The sequence below is a fragment of the Rhyacophila brunnea genome, unplaced genomic scaffold (assembly GCF_057557595.1).
Source record: "Rhyacophila brunnea isolate RB1 unplaced genomic scaffold, BYU_Rbru_1.0 scaffold_20, whole genome shotgun sequence".
NCBI lineage: Eukaryota > Metazoa > Arthropoda > Insecta > Trichoptera > Rhyacophilidae > Rhyacophila > Rhyacophila brunnea.
The window spans coordinates 38,392,997-38,398,996 of NW_028232860.1; the positions used below are offsets into that span (position 1 = coordinate 38,392,997).

General features: G+C 31.7%; 1 protein-coding gene across 1 annotated transcript in view; it reads right to left on the bottom strand.

Annotated features, from left to right (window-relative positions):
* pnt (ETS transcription factor pointed) overlaps positions 1-5,543 on the bottom strand; it is a 429,327-nt gene extending 423,784 nt beyond the window's left edge. The window contains exon 1 of the mRNA XM_085948067.1: positions 5,396-5,543. The gene's annotated coding sequence lies outside the window, so the exon portion shown is untranslated. The remainder of the gene's footprint in view (positions 1-5,395) is intronic.
* Between the last annotated feature and the right edge of the window lie 457 nt (positions 5,544-6,000).

A 6,000-nucleotide genomic window follows, 5' to 3' on the forward strand; every position in this document is an offset into this window, starting at 1 on the left:
GCATTCTTTTAATACTTTTGGCCATCTTTAAGAAGAATTGAATTCATTTTCAGTCAATTCTGTTTTGTATGAAAACTTATTTCGGAAGAAATCCGTAATCCAATCCACTATTATTGGTTGCTAGGGGTCTGGGGTTCTAGCAACTAAAATATTAATATTTACTATTATTGGTTGCTAGGGGTCTGGGGTCCTAGCAACTAAATTATTAATATTTACGTGCGTTACTATGGAAATCAATATGAAATGACATTTCAGTATTATTTCTATCAAGTACAAATTTTTTTGATCGTTTAAGGGCGGACGTGCTCAGCGTAGGTCAAAATGGAACTTTTATTGCATTTTCAAAGCATGAATCCTGGACATTCCTTAAATGTTGTAGATAATCTATTTATATAATTTTGAAGCCTTATTATCCTTTATATTTATTTTAGACATTTGATGACTGCATGAAGTATTTTTATTACATAAAATAGTATTCTTTTAAAATTCTTTTGAACATGTACCTAACCGATTTTTTTTAAATGGTACATGTTCAAACACGCGCGTTAGCATGCTCTGACTCCCTAGTTCATTTATCGTTTGTCAATTTATGGCTACGGCCGTATTTTGTAGCTTAACCACTGGGGAATGCCAAAAGAAATGGCGTATTTCAAAAAAACACTACCTTATTCTTAGGTCAATAATTATTATAAAGCAATCATTATTCGTAGGATGTTTATCACATTTGAATGGTAAAAGACATAGCTTATAATCAATATCTTTAGAATTATCTTCAAATGTGTTAATGTTGCCCATTTTTTGAATAATAAAATGCCTAATTCTTGTCAAACTTGGGATCACAGAGATTATAAATATATTTTTTATCGTAAATATTTCACTATAATAATGTCGACATAAATTATACTAATGGTTTTATAAATGCGTTTAAAAATTAATAAATTTAATAAATCTTAACATCACTGCACATGTATGTACTGAAATATGACTATATTCTAAAACATTAGAGCGAGAGGTTTAAAAGAATACTATTTTATGTAATAAAAATACTTCATACAGTCATCAAATGTCTAAAATAAATATAAAGGATAATAAGGCTTCAAAATTATATAAATAGATTATCTACAACGTTTAAGGAATGTCCAGGATTCATGCTTTGAAAATGCAATAAAAGTTCCATTTTGACCTTAGTCAAGTCAAGTGTATATGATTCAACAGAAAATTTAAAAACGTGGTAGGTATATAAAAAGTTCTTTATATCTTGTAATTATTATTACTAAATTATAGATTCTTATTATTATGTGCATGTTAAATAATTTAATGTACCTATGTACCAATTGCGTTCAATAATTATTTTTTGCCATTCGCGCGTGATGCAATTAAAAAATATGAAGATAAAGTTCATTCAGTTAGTAGGTAGGTACATAAGTGAACAATAATTAATATACATTATTGTAATACTTAAATTGAACTTAATTTAATAAGTACTTACTTAAACAAAGATAACCTATGAAACTAATTAGTCCATCGAGATAACAAAAAGAAATATTTACAATTTACATTAATTTTGTAAATAACTAAATTCTTTTAGGTTAGCCGCACGACATTATATTTAGGAGAGATGATACACTGTTTTAATAGAGTTGAAAGGAAAGCTGCGTGGTAACCAGAGACAGTCACGATATTGTCATGCGAAATATCTAAAAGGCGAGACAGCGCGGCGCGAATGACTTAAACGGACACTAATGCATACATATAAAAATACAAGACACTTTATCAGAACATATTGAATGTTCGCAAATATATATTTATATAATTCGGATAGAAATTTTATAGATCACAGCCAGTTTTACGACTGCGCAATTGCTTTAAAACAAAATAACAATATTTCGTTGCTCTCGCCTGCTAAAAACAAAATAATTTAAGAATACAGTAATATGTAATAATTAAAATGGTAGGGGATGAAGCGATTCGCAGCTCTGCGATGAATGTGATGTTTTGGAGGACATTGTACATACAGCAGTATAATGCCCTAAATATGAACGACACAGAGTAGGTATCTACAGCTGCGAATTGCGGAAATCTTTGAGAATGTCGACGAATTGAAACGAGTCCTGGCGGTGGGTCGTAAGCAATGACATTAATATGGACGAATCATCTGGAAAAAAAATGACACTCACTTTATTGTCGGGTCTGCCTAATGGCATAATCTGTTCTAACGCCATTACAATAAAGGTGATATTGCTATAAATTCCTGATGCTTTTTGTTGGGTCTGCCGAATGGTTCCGGTTCAAACGGGTTCGCTCAAATGAACATTGGCATTAGAAATACTGCTCTAACGCCATTACAATAAAGGTCATATTGCTATAAATTCCCGATGCGTGATATCGCATAATGGAAATTGCGTGACGTCTACCTATACATGCGAATGCGCGAATTTACTTGCTAGCTACTGTATTGAGTGCGTCGTCCATTAATAATGTCATTGGTCGTAAGAGCTTGGCAAAATTGTTCTGTAACAGAATTGGAGTGAGAACCCGATCGGCGGATCCCCTTCTAGAATAGAAGAGGCGATATGACAGCGAGTCGCAGTCAAGGCCTCGGTAAAATCAAAAAAAAATGGTAGGTACCTATTTTTAAATATTGTCTATTATTGTTTTTAAAGATGTTTACTGTTTATCCAAATTATTAAACAAACAATTTCATATCGAATCCAAACATTGAAAAATTGTACAGTTTATTTTGAAAATGGAATAAGTACATATTGCATTGTCTCTTGCAAGAAATTCTGATACTTGCAGCACATAAGTATGTACTTGGAAAATATTTAGATTTTCTTGGAAACACAACATCATTGTTAGAAATCGACTCATGTGTGTACGTATTTCATAAAATGGAACCAAAATAGACCACGTTCGAAGGCCAAACAGTTCAAAACGAAACATATATAGATAAAACCATAGGTATTATAGTAGGTAATAAGGTGATAGGGACATAGAAATTCTATCACCAAAATCACCTATTATGTAGGTATGCTTACTAAACTTATTCGCCGTTTTATATATTTTAAAAAAACTTGACAGTGGCGAATTTAGGGATTTGTATGCTCAAGGCATGAATTATTTTGAGGTCCTCTACGATCACCGTTGCCAGATAATTATTTTACCAAATCGGGATTTTTACTATATAAAAAAATGGGATTTAGGAGCAAAAAGCGGGACAACCTAAAAAACGCATAGTTTAATATTTCTAATATTTATTTTCTACAATATCAATCATAAATGACACAACACAAACTACAAAACTCTTTAACTATGAAAATAATAATATTAAACAATATTTCATAACACTCACCTATTCGTACTTGAAGCATTTAACTGTCTGTATTGAATAATATATTTCATTTTCATTTGTTGAATAATGGTGATTTTAGCTGTCCCGAGGGGGACAATCAGTGAACTCAGAAATAATGGGAACTGAAATACCTAACGGGTGTGAAAGAAACAGGCAGCCGAAGTCGAGTGTGGAAGAATATGGGATAAACTTAACACATGTCAAGAATACGCTTGTCGGTCTTCTGAAAACTGCTCTCGATTTATGCACGGACGCTCACTCAATATTGGTGTATTTGAAGGTTGCAAAACACATTATTGCACATCTATGTTTGTTTCATTTTCGTAGGACACTCACACATTCAAAACTCTGCGTCGAAATGTAGTGTATTGGGGTATAGCATATCGGAATTATATTTATTAATCTGTTCTGTGGTGACAATATATTTTTTGCTCAAAAATCGGGACCTCTGGCAACGCTGCCTACGATAAACGACAAAATAAAACCGTAAATTTTAAATGCCGTCGTACTTTGTAAAATGAGTAGTATCTCTTTCTAATCTTATTATTATTGAAGATGGGTGAAAACACATATTAATTATATGTACCTACTTACTTAATATTAATCGTTTTTTCCCCTGTACAAGCATGTATCAGTTTGAGTGATTGTGTTCTATAATATAGGTACCTAGACCAGTGGTTCTCACGTGAAATATGACTGTGGCCGCACAATTGACATTGACACATAGATATACGTGGCAGCAAAGAACTAGTGACTGAGACGAGTGGGGAAGCTAGGGGAGATCTTCATCCAGCAGTGGATCGATACAAGCTGAAGATGAATATTACATACAGCGATTAATGAGTGCCAAAATACAGCCTTCGGCAAGGTTCCAATAATGATCAATTTTATTAAAGGGTTTTTCTTGCCGTAATCTCGACATCCTTTGTGGGTATGACAGCATAAAAATACATAATAACACCGAATTAAACGGAAATATTTTTGTAGAATGCAGTTTTTTTTCAGAACAAAGTAGCTAATATTCATCTACTAATTAAATGGTTTGTTGAATAAATTTTAGGATATCAAATTTGGTTTGAGGCCTTAAACCACTAGCGGCGGGACTGTGTACGTATGTGAGAAATAATACAAAATGCTGGATATATTATGTAACATAATTATGTACATAATATTATTATGTACATAATTCATTAAGTATGTTATGTACATAGGTATGTACTCCTATTTGATTTTTTATAAATAAAGTGTTTTAGTATTATGTAGGTAGGTATGTGACTTAGAGGACTGTAGTAAAGTTTAATGTTAAATGAATATGTAGGTACATATTATTATTACATACGTCTACTATAATATATATTAATTCTAGTTTGGTTTAAAATCAATGTAATATTGTAATATATAGGTACATATACGAGGAAAATACTATTAAAAATACTCAGGTATTATCCATATATTACTTATGTACCTAGTTGACATTAAAAAAAACAAAATTGCGTTCGGTCAAAATTAGATATACCTAATCCCATATTCGTGTAAAATTGTAAATGATAAAATAGAATTATAAAAATCCCATCGGAAGGCATACAAATCGTATTATTAAAAAGTGTATATTCATCTGAAAGGTGTTAATTTGTAAATACAGTATTGAAAAATGAAATGTTGTTTTAAAAAGTTCATAATCTTGATGCTGTGCCAATCTCAATAGAATAATAACATCTAATGTTAGGTATATCAGATACTAAAGCAAACTTATGCCAAGTATTCGTTGTTTGTGTTGAGCTTAATAAGATAAAGAGTGTAATATTTGTATGAGCTACAACGTATCATTGAAATTTTTGACATTTCAATAATTCCGGTGACAAAATTAATCGAGAAATAGGGAAGCATCTTGTCAATAAATAATATTGCCGAACGGAGCGGTTCTTTACAAAAACACCATGCCCACAGCCGGTGTTGTGTTGTGTGGGTGACCAAGGAACAAAAATAAACAACTAACATCACTGTGTTCGGGGAAAAAAACACGTAATCGTTGATTTAGCTTACCCTGTGAGTTGTTCCGTCCTGATCCAATTGTAATAACACACTTTTAAGTCCTTTTAACAGTTTTTAACTACTTTTAAAGCACTTTTTAAATCACTGAAAGGCCCGATACAAACTTTGTAAGCACCACACACACGCACTCTTTGACAATAACCAAACGTGATTCGTGAAATGTGGGGAGAGGGGAAAAAGTTATGAATGAATACACCGATTGTCGCACACACACACGCAAAGATAGTAGCCGCCATCTTGAATAATAGCGCTGCAGCGTCGGAATTGTGAACTAACATTTGAAAATTGATTTATTGGTAACGAATAATGATGTTATTTTTATATGAATCTTTAGGATAAAGTAATTATTTGTTTTTATAAATTAAAGTATTGTCAATCGTCAATGATAAAATTACTTATGTTACCACAAGATGTGACTAAATAAATTTCTATGCTTATATAAAAGAATGGTCTCTTCCTTTCCCGCGTAATAAAGGTCATAATTATATTGGATTTGTGAGGACGATTCTAATTATTATTAGTTGGTAGGTACAACATATAAATTATTAGATAATCTAGTTTTTCATTATTAGTCTAAATTATAAAATAGAATGCAC